Genomic DNA, 15,952 nt, shown 5'->3' with positions numbered 1-15,952 from the left:
AGGGTAAGAAGTCTAATGTTTAAGATGAGAAAATACTTTCCACTTACAATGCTGACATGAGTTTGCTTTTGAACAGAGGTGTATATTAACTGCCTACTGAAAGCATGACACATTGCTCAATTCCTGATTGTAGATATTCCTTGATTAAAAAAAAATATATTGTTTGTATCTTTATGACATCAATTGGTTTCTGTTATGAAAAATTATTTTAGGAAAGTAGAGAAACAGTAAATTATAAAGAAGAAAAAGCACTAATTCCATAGGTAATCACCCACTTAAATCTAAGGATATTGTCTTTTTTCCCCCTAATGAAATTGTGATTATATTCATGATTGACATTGTAACTTTTTCTTAACTCTGAGATCACTGAGGACTGCCATCATTTAGAGTGGTTCTGCTGGGGGAGAAATAGTTGCAGAAAGAGTATACAAATATTCCAAAGCTTTACCAAATTTATATTCTCGTGTTCTTTATATAGTATCTTTTATTGACACTTGAGCTCCCCCCCACCCCCACCCCCACCCCAGTCTACCAAGCCATGAATTGACAGTATTGGTTGAGTACAACTCCAGTTTCAAAACAAAATACCTCTGAAGAAATAGGCACAACCAAATAAAGAATCAAGATAGTCTAGATTAGAGTTCTCAGACTTTAGAATCACCTGACAGACTGCTAAAATGCAGATTTCTGTACCCTACCCCAAGCATTCCTGTTTAAAAATAGAACCTGGTCCCAAGAACAAAACTTCTAGGAATAGGAGTCCCCAGCACAGGTCAGGTGCCCATTACTAGGCTAATTGACTATGGCAGGTGATTGGGGTTAAGTAAAAACCACGTAGCTCTTGTGAAAACCATATGGAGAGAACGAGGGAAGACCATTTTCCCTGAAAGTGGTGCTATCCCCATTAAGTAGGCCTAGTCTTGAGCAAACAAAACAGTAGGTACTTACACAAATGTCTCAGTGTATCGTATAGAATGGTTATTTCATGTCAGTGGTCATGTTTTCCTGGAGGAAACATTTGTAGTGAGAGGGAAGGTTCCGATAGTATTTTTGAGCCCTTGGCTCAAATTGTTCATGCAGCCTAGCATCATTCCTGCCTTGAATTCCACAAAGCACCTCAGTATCCTTATTATAAGTTCCCCTTAATACAAAGGTTGATTTAAGCTAAGATTCTGGCATCTGCCACCAGAAGGAAGAGTTAATTTTTAAAATTTTTTAAGTGTTTTTTAAATTGATACATAAAATATGTACAGAAAAGTGTACAAAACAAATTTTCAGCTGAATGAATTACTGAGTAACTATAATACATGTGTAACCGCCATGTAGGCAAGAATTAGACTATTCACAGCACCCAAAAAAAACTCCCCTAATGCCATCTGCCAATCACTACTTCCTTCCTCCCCTTCAAAGATAACAGGTATCCTGACTTCCAACATTATAATTTAGTTTTGCCTATTTTTGAACTTCACCTAAATGTAACCAGACACTTTGTAATTTTTTTCTGCCTATCATTTTGATTAAAGGCTAAAAATGGTGTTTCTGTCAGACTTGGCAGTAAACAACAAAGATAATGTGAGATTCACCTATGTTGCTCATGTCACTGTAGTGTGTTCATTCTCCTTGCCATATTATATGCCATTGTATAAATATGTTATGATTTGTCCATTCTAATGTTGAAGGACAATTGGGTTGTTTCCAGTTTAGGTCTCTTGAAAGTAATGCAGATTTGGACTTCAGGGATAACCAAGATGGAGTAAGCCCTCAAAAGCCCTTCTCTCCCACTTACAACTAAAAATTTTGGACAAAATGCAAAAGACACCTACCTGAGGACACTGAAAAGTAAACAAAAGCAGGTGGATTGGGAGGACAGTCAGACCTGGAGAAGAGACCCATACAGGGATGAGTTTTCCATTTTTTTCCTCTTTTATCTCAGCCCTGAGTTCAGAGAGGGCACCCAGCAGAGCTGTCATAATGACTCCTCTGATAGTTTGAACCAGAGGAAATTCTGAGGGAAAACCTATGAAAGGAAAACCCCCAAAAATGAGGGAAAAAAATAGCTCTTGGTAGCTAGGACATGTTGGGGGCTTTTATTTTTGCTTTTCTTTCATGATTTGTCACCGGTGAGCACCCCAGTTAAGCCCTGGTAGCAAACAGTGCCAACAGTTAAAATTGATGGGAACCGTGTTTTTCTGACAGAGGAAATGGGAAAAGAACCTCTGCAGTTTGAAGAATGTGAAGATAATCCCCATTTTTCTCTACTCTCTTTGTCCTGAAGGTAAACTGAGCTGTGGCAACTGCACAGTAATAGTGATGGAGCTAAAATTCTGAGAGAACCCTTATATCTGGTCAGAGCACAGGGCAAAGGTGCCCTTGGGGCAAGGGGGGAACTGATGAGAGAGCTGGAGAAAGCGGCCCTTTATGTTTTGATTAGTGCAAGCTCCAGGCTTACCCCTGAGCTACACATACTCAGACCCAAAACAGCACAGCAAAGCCTTTGAGAACTGAACTAATTTAAACCACTGAACATGACACAGCCTAACTGTGTCTGTCATGCACTGAGCAGTGCATGTATGAGGTAGATCCAACATAGCATGACAAAGCCTTTGTAAACTAAACTGACATTGGGACCACAGCCCGCAGAAGATGGAACAGAAGTTGCATTCTGAACCTATCTGGGTTGACTGTTCAAACAAACAAAAATCAACATTGTCCAGAACATTTTAATGGGACCTAGAGTCTAAAGTATAATATTCAAAATGTCTAGCATATAATCTAAAATTACTCAGCCTGTAAAGAACCAGGGAAATGAGATCATTTCTCAAGAAGTAAGACAACAAATGTCAACACCGATATGGTCCAGATGTTAGAATTATCAAACTTTAAGGCAGCCATTATAACTATAACATGAGACAAAGGAAAACACTCTTGAGATGAATGGAACTATAGAAGTTCTCAACAAAGTAGAAATTTTTTTTCAAAAGAAAAAAATTTTAGAACTGAAAAGGTATCTGAAATTTTTTAAATTTGCTAGATGGATCCAATAGCTAACTGAAAATGACAGAAGAGTCAGTGATATTGAAGAGAGAGCAATAGAATTTATTAAACCTAAAGAACAGAGTGACAAAAGGTTGAAAAAATGAGCAGAGCCTCAGGAACCAGAGGACCAATATCAAAAGGCCTAACATTTGTTTCACTGGAGTCTAGTAGTAAACTAGCTCTCAAAAAAAGTCATTTGTAATGTTTTCCAATGTCCAGGTAAATATTCCCACCATGGCCATTTTCAAGCTATCAACATGATGTCACTGAACGTAGTATTGGGAAGAGTTGTGCAAAATCAGCTTGTGAGTTGTTACAAGCTGGCTCTAGCAGAGCAATGTTGGGATCCCAGAAAAGGAGGAGAAAGAGCTAGGTACGGGACAATTATTTGAAGAAGTAATGGATAGAACTTGCCAAATTTGATGAAAGACATAAACTTACAGATTCGGGAATCTCAGTGAACTGAACCTACCTGGGTTGATAACGGGATAAACTGAAAGAAAACCACACCAAGACACATCATAATTAAACTGTTTAACTCAAAAAGGAAAAACTCAAAAGAAATACACACAGAGACACATCATAATTAAAGTGCTGACAACCAGAGATAAAGAAAAAAAAATCTTGAAAGCAGCTAGATTAAAACACTTTATGGGGACTTCCCTGGTGCAGCAGTGGTTAAGGATCTGCCTGCCAGCACAAGGGACACGGGTTCGATCCCTGGTCCGGGAAGATCCCACATGCCGCAGAGCAACTAAGTCCATGCACCACAACTACTGAGCCTGTGCTCTAGAGCCCATGTGCCACAACTGCTGAGCCCATGCACCGCAACTACCGAAGCCTGTGCGCTCTAGGGCCTGCATGCCGCAACTAGTGAGCCTGCGTGCTGCAACTACTGAAGAGCCTGTGCTCCGCAGCAAGAGAAGCCACCACAATGAGAAACCCCCACACCACAATGAAGAGTAGCCCCCGCTCGCCTCAACCAGAGAAAGCCCACATACAGCAACAGAGACCCAACACAGCACAAAAAAAGAACCACTTTATGTATCGTGGAACAACAATGTAAATGATCACAGATTTCTCATCAGAAACTCTGGAGGCCAGAAAATACTGAAAAAGATCTTTAAAGTGCTGAAAAAAAGAATAATCAACTCAATTTTCTATCCATTGAAAATTTTCTTCAGTAATCAAAGCAAAATAAAGACATTTTCAGGTGAGGGAAAACTAAGAATTTATTGTCTGCAGACTTAAAGGAAATGATGCCAGAGGGAAACTTAGAACTGCAAGAATGAAGGAAAAGCAGCATAAATGTTAATTATGTGGTTAAATATAAACGAAAAATTTTCTGAGTCCTTTAAAATATGTATGACTGTTGAAAGCAAAAACTAACTTTGTCAAAAGAAGTTTTCAATGCATTTAGCAATAATGCATATGACAACTGTAAGAATAGTAAAGAGACCTGTATAGTTGTAAGGCTTCTATATTTTACTTGAAGTGACAAAATACTAACTCTAAATAGACTGTGAAAGGTCAGGTGTATATATCGTTATCTCTAGAATATGTGTATTGCAATTGCAATTAGAGAGAGAGAAAATAGATGTTATAATTTAAGTTCAAATAATCTAAAAGGAGGCAGGAAAGGTGGAATAGAAGAACAAAAACAGGACAAACAGAAAACAAATATTAAAATGGAAGACCTAAATCCATCCATACCAATAATTACGTTAACTGTAAATGATTTAAGCACACCAAATTAGATTGTCAGATTGCATAAAAAGACTCAGCTATATGCTTTATAACTATATGTTGTATATAAATATGAACGTATAGGTTAAAAATACAAAGATGAAGAATGACGTACAATGCAAACATCAATCAAAAGAAAGCTAGAGTGATTGCATTTGTCGAAGTAGACTTCTGAACAGGGAAGATTAGCCAGGAATAAAAAAGGGAAATTACATAATGATAAAAGGTCAATTCACCAAGAAGCTGTAACAGTCCTAAAAATGTATGTACCTAACAATCTTCAAATTCATGAGGTAAAAACTGATGGAGCTGAAAGAGGAAATAGACAATATTAGGATTTGGAAGACTTGAACAACACTATCAAACAACTTGATTGAATTGACATTTAAAGATTACTCAATCCAATAACAGCATAATACATATTTTTTTAAGTACAAATGGACTAGTAACCAAAATATATGCTGGATTATAGAAAACAAAAAGAACAACTTTTTAACACATTTTATTCTCTGAATAAAACAGAAATAGGGGCTTCCCTGGTGGCACAGTGGTTAAGAATCCGCCTGCCAATGCAGGGGACACGGGTTCAAGCCCTGGTCCGGGAAGATCCCACATGCCACGGAGCAACTAAGCCCGTGCGCCACAACTACTGAGCCTGCGCTCCAGAGCCTGCGAGCCACAACTCCTGAAGCCCGGCGCCTAGAGCCTGTGCTCTGCAACAAGAGAAGCCACTGCAATGAGAAGCCCACACACCGCAACGAAGAGTAGCCCCCTGCTCACCGCAGCTAGAGAAAGCCCATGCACAGAAACAAAGACCCAACGCAGCCAAAAATAAAATAAGTTATAATAAAATAAAATTTAAAAATAAATAAATTACAGTAAGATTGATAACTGGAAAATACAACTATCTGGAAATTTTATATAAAACATACATTTAAATAACCACACATCAAAGATAAAGACACAAGAGAAATTCGGAAATATTTTGAGTTGAATGAAAATGAAGGTACAAAACATTGATATTTGGGGAAAGCAGCTAAAGTAACTTGAAGGAAATTTACAGTATTAAATGCTTATATTAAGTAAAAATGTGGTTGGCAGAATAATAGCTCGCCAACGATATTCACATCCTAATCCCTAGAACCTGTGAATGTGTTTGATTTCATAGCAAAGGAGCATTAAGTTGTAGATGGAATTCAGGTTAATCGGCCGACTTTGAGATGGGGAGACTGTCCAGGCGTGTTCAGTGCAAGCACAGGGGTCTTTACATATGGAGGAAGGAGGCAAAAGAGGGAGAGATGGCAGCATGAGGACTCAGCCCAACACTGCTAGAGGAATGGAGCCATGAGCCAAGGAATGCAGGCCATCTCTAGAAGCTAGAAAATCAAGGTAACAGATTCTCCTTAGAGCCCGCAGAAAGATAAGAGCCTGCCGAGGCCTTGATGTTAGCCCAGTGAGAGTTGTTTCCGACTTCTGGACTTCAGAACTGTGAGATGATAAATAAATTTGTGTTGTCTTAAGCCACTAAGTTTGCGGTAATTTGTTACAGCAGCAACAGGAAACTATAAGAGGTCTCAAATCAATGATCGAAGCATTTACCTTAAGAAACTACGAAAAGAAGCCAAAGGAAAGAAAGAATAAAGAGCAGAAGTCAGTGAAATTGAACACTAAAACAACTGAGGAAATCAGTGGAGTCAAAGTACTGCTGCTATGAACTTTCTTGTACATGTGCATGCGTTTCTGCTAGATATGCGTATATAAGTGGAATTTCTGGAAAAAGTGATGTGCAGCTGTTTTCCACAGTGGTGTGCCAGCTCCCATTCCTACCTGCAGTGCTCCATATTGACAGTCTGTTTTACTTTAGTCATTCAGAGTGTGTTGTGATACCTTTGTGGGTTAAATTGTCATTTCTTTGATAATTTATGATGGTTGAGTACTTTCTCATATGCTCACTGATCATTTAGATATCCTCTTGTGAAGTTTGTTCAAACAGCTTGCCTGATTTTCTATTGAGTTTTCTTTCTCTTACTGATTAGTAGGAGTTATATATGTATCCTGGATAAGTACATTTAGATAGTTTTTAGTAAAGTTTTTCATGATTCTTTTTAATGAGTATATAATCTGAAGTGATGTCCCTTTCATTTCATGTATTGATATTTGGGGATTCTTGCATGCTCCCTCTCCTTCTCCCACCTCTCCTCCCTTATCAGTTTCACCAAGAGTTTCTCAATTTTATAATTGCAGCTATTAATTTGATGTATCCCAGGACCCAGTCCTTGTTCCACTTCTCTCTCTGTACTCACGCAGTGGTTCATAGCTTAGAAATCATCTATTATATGTCTGGAATTCAGACCCATCTCCTGAACTCCACATTTACACACCCATCTGCTGATTCAGTATCTTCACTTGGATATCCAACAGAAATCTCAGGGTGTACATATGCAAAACAAACTTCTGATCTTGCAAACCTTCTGCATCCATCTTGGCTGATGGCAACAGGCTGAAAACTTTGGAGTCATTCTTGATAACTCCTCTGTCTCTCTGTCTCCGTCAGTCTCTCTCTCTCTCTCTCTCTCTCTCACACACACACACACACACACACGATATAAGTTTCACAGGAGCAGAGATCGTTGATTTGTTTATCATTGTACCTCAAGTGCCTAGAACAGTGCCTAGCACATTGTAGGCACTTAAATATTGAATGAAAGCATTGTTGGTGAGAATCTCTTGAGAGAGCAATTTGTAACACGACAAAATTTACAATGTAGATTAAAATGTAGATCCAGTGATTTCCAAGAATTTATATTACATCTGTATGTGTGCTTGTGTAGATGTGAATATAGAACATTTATTATAGTGTCATTTGTGGCAAAGGCTGAACGTAAATGACAATCAATAGGACACTGGATAAATTAGGATACATTATTCACTGAAATATCATGTAGCCATAAGGAAGACCAAGATACAATAATTCTATATAATGGTGTGGAATTACCAAAGATACAGTGTTAAAAGTGAAAACAAAGTGCCAAACAGTGCCATTTGTGGAGTGAAAAGGTTTGTGTGTGATATTTGCTTGATTAACAATGACTGTCTCTAGAGGAAAGCAAAAGAAACTGGTGACTGACCTGTGGAGAGGGGAACTGGGGACTAGGTTAATAGTAGTAAAAAGACTTATTTTACCAGCATACTTCTTTGTACTTTTGAATTCTTTACCATGTGCATATGTACACCTACTGGTTTTTCAAAAAGTAAGAGAAATGTAGCTCTCCTTCTAACTTCCCCACCCCTCCTAAAAAAACTAAAATTTTGACTTTAGTTTAACGAGTAGAATCTGGTTTGTGGGACATGCTCTTCTTTGTCTTAGCCTTCTCATTTATGTCATCTTAAGTTTATATATTTGGGCCACAGAAGGCATTTTTATAAATTTTACTTTAATGTTATGCTTTGGGCTTTATCCAGAATTTTATGAAGAACAGCCACAAAAGCTGCTTCTCTCTGGCGTAAAATTATCAGGAGCATTGCTCATTATATGGTTCAACATCCCCTATATGAGGGCCCATGTGAGAACTTTAGTCTAGAATGCAGTACCTGGAAAATCATAGTCTCTCTTGAGGAACTGAGGGTGCCCCCTCTTGATTACAAGACCTCTGTGCTTTGTCATGTTTGCAGTTTTCTCCCTGTTGCCAGAAAGAGTAGATCTATAAATGATGCTTAATTGTAGTAACTGAATTTATTTCTTTATAGCCTACCTTGGTCCAAAAAAATATAAGGTGGTTTACATAAATACAAGAAGAAGTTTTTATTAGACAGGAAAAAATCATGAAGCTGAAGAAAATAGGAGAAACCTCATGTGGCATATTTGCTTTCTCTTCCTTTTCAGAGCACTGATTGTATTTTTATTTTATAATACAACTATTCTCTTAGAAGTAAGGTGAACATAAGTGAAGAATCCATATTTATATTTTTAACCTAAATGTTAAAATTTTCCACCTATTTTCATTCTTCAGCAAGCCAGAAAGTCTTCTGTAGGTTTAACTTATTCTGCACAGCCCTAAGCTGTGGACTGAGAAATTATGAAATTATATTCATATAATTATATAATATAATTATATGAAGTTATACTATTGGTTTATAGTAAATAAAGGAGACTCTGACCAGTAAATAAGTGTAAGCAAAATCTGTTAAAGTCCCTTACAAAAAGTTTTGCTGTAGGAGTTTCTTTGTCTTGATTCCTTTAAAATAACATGAAAAAGTTTTAATTAGAAAACTTGATTTTCTATGGTAGACATCCTTCTTTTAATATACACTTTTAGAAAGTTGTGGGGGAGAGGGAAAGTTATATTTGAGAATTGATAACTTGGCCAGCAGCTACTTAGAATGTTTACACTTCATCTTTCAGATAAAAGGAAGTACCTATAGGTTATTCCCATGTAGATGCTACCAAACCAGGCAGACTTACAAATAACTAGAAAGAGTTATTTTTAACACTGTCTCTTTTATTTATCTATTTTTATTTTTATTTAGATATAATTGACATATAGCATTATATTCATTTCAGGTGTACAACATAATGATTTGGTATTTGTGTATATTGCAAAATGACCACCACAATAACTCTAGTTAACATCCATCACTATACCTAGTTACAAAAATTTTTTTTCTTGTGAAGAAAACTTTTAAGATCTACTCTCTTAGCAACTTTCAAATAGACAATACAGCATTATTAACTGTAGTCCCCATGTTGTACATTATATCCCTATGACTTATTTATTTTATAGCTGGGAGTTTCCACTTTTTAACCCCCTTCAGCCACTTCACCCACCTCCCACACCCCCTCCCAGTTCCCCTCCCCACCTCTGGTAACCAGCAATCTGTTCTCTGTATCCATGAACTCGGTTGTTTGTATTTTGGATTTGTTTTGTTTTGTTTTAAATTCTACGTATAAGTGAGATCATACAATATTTGTTTTTCTCTGGCTGACTTATTTCACTTAGCATAATGCCCTCAAGGTCCATCCATGCTATTGTAAATGGCAAAATTGCCTCCCTTTTTTATGGCTGAATAATATTCCAGTGTGTGTGTGTGTGTGTGTGTGTGTGTGTGTGTGTGTGTGTGTATGCCATATTTTCTTTATCCATTTATTGATGGACACTTAGGTAGCTTTCATAGCTTGGCTCTTATAAATAATGCTGCAGTGAACATGGGGGTGCATATATCTTTTCAAGTTAGTGTTTTTGTTTCCTTCAGATAAATACCCAGAAGTGGAATTGCTGGATCATATGGTAATTCTATTTTTAATTTTTTGAGGAACCTCCATACTGTTTTTCATAGTGGCTGCACCAATTTATATTCCCATTAACAATGCAAAGTTTCCCTCCACATCCTTGCCAATGCTTATTATTTCTAGTCTTTTTGAGAATAGCCATTCTAACAGGTGGGAAGTGATAGGTCATTGTGGATCTGATTTGCATTTCCCTATTGATTAGTGATTTTGAGCATCTTTTCATGTGCCTGTTGGCCATCTTTGGGAAAATGTCTATTCAGATCCTCTGTCTTTGAGAAAATGTCTTTCAGATCTGCTGCCCATTTTTTAATAGAATTGTTTGGTTTTTTTGCTATTGAGTTTTACGAGTTCCTTATATATTTTGGATATTAACCCCTTATCATATATGATTTGCAAACATTTTCTCCCATTTGGTAGGTTAACTTTTCATTTTGTTGATGGTTTCCTTTGCTGTGCAGAAGCTTTTTGGTTTGATGTAGTCTCACTTGTTTATTTTTGCTTTTGTTGCCTTTGCTTTCGGTGTCAAATCCAAAAAAATCATCACTAAGACTGATGTCAAGGAGCTTGTGGCCTATGTTTTCTTTCTTTCTTTTTTAAAAAATTTTATTTATTTGGCTGCATCTGGTCTTAGTTGTGGCATGTGGGATCTTTTGTTGCAGTATGGGCTTCTCTCTCGTTGTGGTGCATAGGCTCCAGAGTGTGCAGGCTCAGTAGTTGTGGTGCACGGGCTCTCTAGTTGTGGCACACGGGCTCCAGAGCGCAAGGGCTCAGTAGTTGTGATGCATGGGCTTAGTTGCCCTGTGGCATGTGGAATCTTACTTCCCCAACCGGGGATTGAACCTGTGTCCCTTGCACTGGAAGGCAGATTCTTAACCACTGGACCACCAGGGAAGTCCCCTATGTTTTCTTATTATAGAAGTGTTAATTGTTTCAGGTCATGTTCAAATCTTTGATCCATTCTGAGTTAATTTTTATGGTGTAAGGTAGTGGTCCAGTTTCATTCTTTTGCATGTGACTGTCCAGTTTTTCCAACACCATTTATTGAAGAGACTGTCCTTTCCCCATTGTATATTTTTGGCTCCTTTGTTATAAATTAATTGACCATATATGTGTGGGTTTTTTTCAGGGCTTTCTATTCTGTTGCATTGATTTATGTGCCTGTTTTTAATGCCCATACTATACTCTTTTGATTACTATGGTTTTGTAATATAGTTTGAAACCAGGGAGTATGATGCCTCCAGTTTTTTTCTTCTTTCTCAACATTGCTGTGGCTACTTGGGGTCTTTTATGGTTCCATACAAATTTTAGGATTGTTCTATTTATGTGAAAAAATGCCATTGGAATTCTGATAGGAATTGCATTGAATCTGTAGATTGCTTTTGGTAGTATGGACATTTTAACAATATTAATTCTTCCAATCCATGAGCATGGAGTATCTTTCCATTTACTTGTGTCTTCTTCAACTTCGTTCATCAATGTTGATGAAAATCTTTTTCTGACACTTTTATAAACAGGAGATACTGATTGTGATGTGGATATTGCTTAATGATTTAAGCTCATCAGTAAAATCAATGACTATATTCTGTGTATGGTAGATTTGTTTCTTCTCTGGCTACCAGTTGTCAGTCCTACTGCCAGAAAGCCAGTGTTGAAGCCACCCTTACAAAGATGCTGTCTTTCTTCCTGTGGACCCAAATCAAACCATCCTAATTATTAGAGTTACATATAAGAATAGCCAGTAAGTTCTAGGTCCTTGACTATGTCTATTTCTGCATGGATGCCAAGTTTCTGTTTCTCTTTCTTTGGGACAGTTATTTCACAAGCCTCCGTTGCCATGCTTTTTGATTTTTCACTATGTTCAAATGTTTGAATAGCCAGAAATCTGATATCCAGTCATTGGGGGTGGGGAAGGGGAAAAGTGCTGCTAACTATAGTGCTTATCAAGACTAATGAAGCAGACAGCACAGGCGTTGAATGCCTTACCTTTTATATTCATTAATCCTGATTCGATTAGATTATAATGAACATAAAAAATGTAAGCCCACAGAAAACTGCTCATTCAGTCCTTGATTACCTATTAGGAGGCGTGATACCGGGCCCCGTAGAGGATACCTGCTCGCCAGCCCTGCTCGCTTTTACACGAACCCCCTACCGGGTCTGCAGCTCCCTCTCTCTTCAAGGACATTTTGTTGTTGAGGTTGTTTGCCATTTTTGTTAGTAGTTGACTGTGCCTTCTCTTCCTGTGGGTGATATTTAAACTATGATGTTTATTATCATTTCCAAAAAAACTTTTTTAGGAAGATTTGTTCTGTATTAGTACTAAGTTGGGAAGTCAAGGTGCTGTTTTCTATTCTAAACACTAGGGGGAGATCTTGTTTTCTCTTGGAGTGGTGGTTTTTTGTTTTTTGTTTTTTGTTTTCTTTTCCACTCCCTCTCCACCAGCCCTACCCCCACCCCCCACAAAACTCCTGGAGCGTTTTAAATACCAACTCGAAGTCAGCTAGCTCTGAATTCAGTTTATTTTCGGTACAAGTGAATGTGTGAGATTTTCATCTGTATAAAAATAAAATGAAGATGCATGATGACTAAATGCAATGTGGTATCTTGAGTGAGATCCTGGAAGAGAAAAGGACATAAGGCAAAAACTAAGGAAATCTGAATAAAGTATGGACTTTAGTTATTAATAATGTATCAATATTAGTTCATTAATTGGGACAAATATACCATACTAATGTAAGATGTTAACAATAGAAGAAAGCGGGCATAAGGTATGTGGGAACTTAGTATTTTTGTAACTGTTCTGTAAGTCTAAACTGTTCCAAAATAAGTTTATTTTAAAAATACATTTTAAAAAGTGAGACCAGAACCTAATTTCCCTTCTTTTTCTTTTTGGAACCATGGAAAATATTTTAAAAACAATATATTTGCAAAACAAGTTGAATATTGGAAAGAGGGACTTTGTTAAATGAGCCATAAATATATGAAGATGTAATTAAATGGGGTTAGATACATTTAAAGAAACCTAACGAAAGTCTGCTAAGTTTTCTTGAGGAGCTATCAGAGGGTTCCTCTCTGATATGTGTTGTTACATGGCAATCATCTAACAAGAATTCCTGTCAACCCTAGTCAGACCTCTCTCACGTTCTCTAAGTTTTTACTTCTCATAGGAAATCATACATTTCTCTTCTCTCTGTCAGACTCCAAACCTGTGTCCCTGGACTCACGGCTCCTTGCCCTCCCTCCGGCCTTCTCCTTATTCCCTCCTCAAGGACCCATTTGTTCCTCCCTTGAGATGGTGCACTTCTTATGTAAAGTTTCAGATTCCTTCCCTGTGGTGGGAGGGCTTGGGGGTCTGTGGTGGTCAGTAGAGTGTCTTTCAGCATTCTCGTCCTTCTCTTCCACCTGGACATAAGGTAGAGTTGCCTGTCCCTGCCTGTTCCTTGCTTTAGCCAATGGAACATGAGCAGAAATGACATGTTATTTTCGGACAGAAGTCTTTCAGAGCTGGTATGTAACTCCCACTTTCCTTTCCCCTACCACAGAAAACACTGTCATTCCAGGTGATGGGGACTCCCTCCACTTGCATGCTTAAGTGTGGACCCCCAGCCAACCCGCGGGACATACAGCATGAGAAAGAAAAATATCTTTGTGGTTATAAGTCATTGAGGTTTCAGGGTTGTTAAGAAACACAACCTAGCTCATCCTGTCCATCCACCAGCCCTCCCAACAAAACATACTGTAATCTTCCTAGTTTTGCATGTGAAGAAACAGAAGACTGGGAGATTAATATTACTCAGCTACAAAGGAGGAGAGCCAGGATTTAAACCCAGGAAGTATGGCTCCAGCGTCTGTGCCCTTAGTAACCGTCCTGCAGAGACTCTCTGAGAAAAAATACAGGAATACATCAGAGAGTCTATCTTCCATTTACTTCCCCTGAACAGCGCCATCCTGCTGCTCCTGTCTGCCCAGGTGGCTTCCTCTGCCTGCTGCATTGCTATTGCCCTGAGACTCGCCTGTGAGAACCTTTTCCTGGATCTGTGGCTTTTCCTTCTTAGTTTACTCTCTTGTTTTCTGAAGCTTTCTAAGGGGCTCATAGGAAAGGATACATAGGAGGTTAACTTTTGGAGGCCTTGAATTTTTAAAAATATTTTTTTCTTCCCTCATTGTGATGGTTAGTTTTATGTGTCAGCTTGGTTGGGCCACAGTGCCCAGATATGTGTCCAGCCGTTTTATCGATGTTTCTCTGAGAGTGTATTTGGATGAGATTAATGTTTACGTAGGTGGATGTTCTGTCAGTCTCTGCCTGTTGATAGTGATGCTGTCAGCTAGGGATGCCTGAGGCACTTGCCTGGTCCGTACTACTTGTGGTGAGGCCCCCACTGACATTTCCTTGACTGGAGCCAGTGTTGTGGCTGGACTGGCCCTTGCGGTTCTTACTATGATCAGAAGACACACCTAAGCAGACACCATGAGGGAACTTTGAAGAACAAAATGTATTACTCACAGGTCCTGAAGGGTACCTGGCACACCCAATGGCCACACACTGAGGTCAAAGGTAGAAAAAGAGGGAGGGGGGCGCAGACCTGGGGCTCTGCCTTAATTGGGGTCTGAGGGTGAGGTGCCTAGGGTTCACTTTTTATTGGCGAATTTAAAACGTAAGAGTGGCAGTTAGGGCACAGGAAGGGAAAAGTGGAACCATTCAAGTGGTCAGTCATCTAGGTTACCCAAGGATTTCTGAAAAGGGAACTTCAGAGGTAGGGTGGCCTGGGTTCTTATCTAGTTGTTTGACTAGTAGCTGTGTCATAGAGCTGGCAACATGCTTATTCGGCATGGAGGTCTTTGAAATGGATGTCTTGGCAATCAAAGCTTAATGTCAGGCAATACATTACAATTTTAAAAAAAGCTTAATGTCAGACACACTACGGTGGACTTGGAGTAAAGCAGAATGCACTCCATAACATGGTGAGCCTAATCTAATCAGTTGAAGGGCTAAATGACACCAAAGACTGATCTCCTGAGCAAGAGGGAATTCTGCCAGCAGATGGCTTTCTGACTTGAATTGGCTCTTCCCTGGTCCCCAGCCTTCAGGTGCACCCTAAAGATTTTGGACTTGCCAGAATCCATAATCAGATGGGCCAATTCCTTAAAATAAATCTTTTTATATATAAATACACAAACTGTTGTCTCTGTTTCTCTGAAGAAGCTGACTAATACACTCATACATAATTGCTAGTTTGAAAGACATAGTAATCTCCCTTGAAAATAACAATTCTTCGGAATGTTGACATTCTTCTATGGTCTTCAAGTTTTACAGTTGGTACTAAAAGTCTTATTGTCATTCTAGTCCAATTTCTTTGAATGAATGTGAAAAAAAAAATACTTTCTTTGTTCCAAGTCTTTTGGTATTTTATGATTTTTTTTCTTGGTCAGTCTTAAAATTTTATTGTTCTGGGCCCTTGGTGGGTCTTTTTAACCTGGAGATTCATGTTCTTCAGTTCTGAGAAGTCTTCTTCTTTTCTTATGAATATACTTCACTGAACTAGAAGCTTTATGAAGGCAGGGACCATATATATCTTGCTCATTATTCATCTTACGGTGCCTAGTGTAATGTAGTACCTGGAGCCCAACAGCTATTTGAATGAGTGGATGAAGGAATGAATGAATGCAGGAGAAGAACATGTATGCCTTTGGGAAGAACAGATTGTGCTGAGTTTTAGACCTGTAAAGCTTGAGGTGTAAGAGCCTGGAGCCTCAGAAAGATACCAGGGCTATAAATGTTAATTGGAGAGTTAACTGCATATATTTGGTAACTGAAGCCCTGGTCTTGAAATGATCCCCTGGAAAAATGTATGGAGAAAGCTAAGAAAAGAAGGTGGGTAGTAG

The sequence above is a fragment of the Balaenoptera acutorostrata genome, chromosome 5 (genome assembly GCF_949987535.1).
Source record: "Balaenoptera acutorostrata chromosome 5, mBalAcu1.1, whole genome shotgun sequence".
In the NCBI taxonomy this organism is placed as follows: domain Eukaryota; kingdom Metazoa; phylum Chordata; class Mammalia; order Artiodactyla; family Balaenopteridae; genus Balaenoptera; species Balaenoptera acutorostrata.
This window is presented reverse-complemented; position numbering follows the sequence as displayed.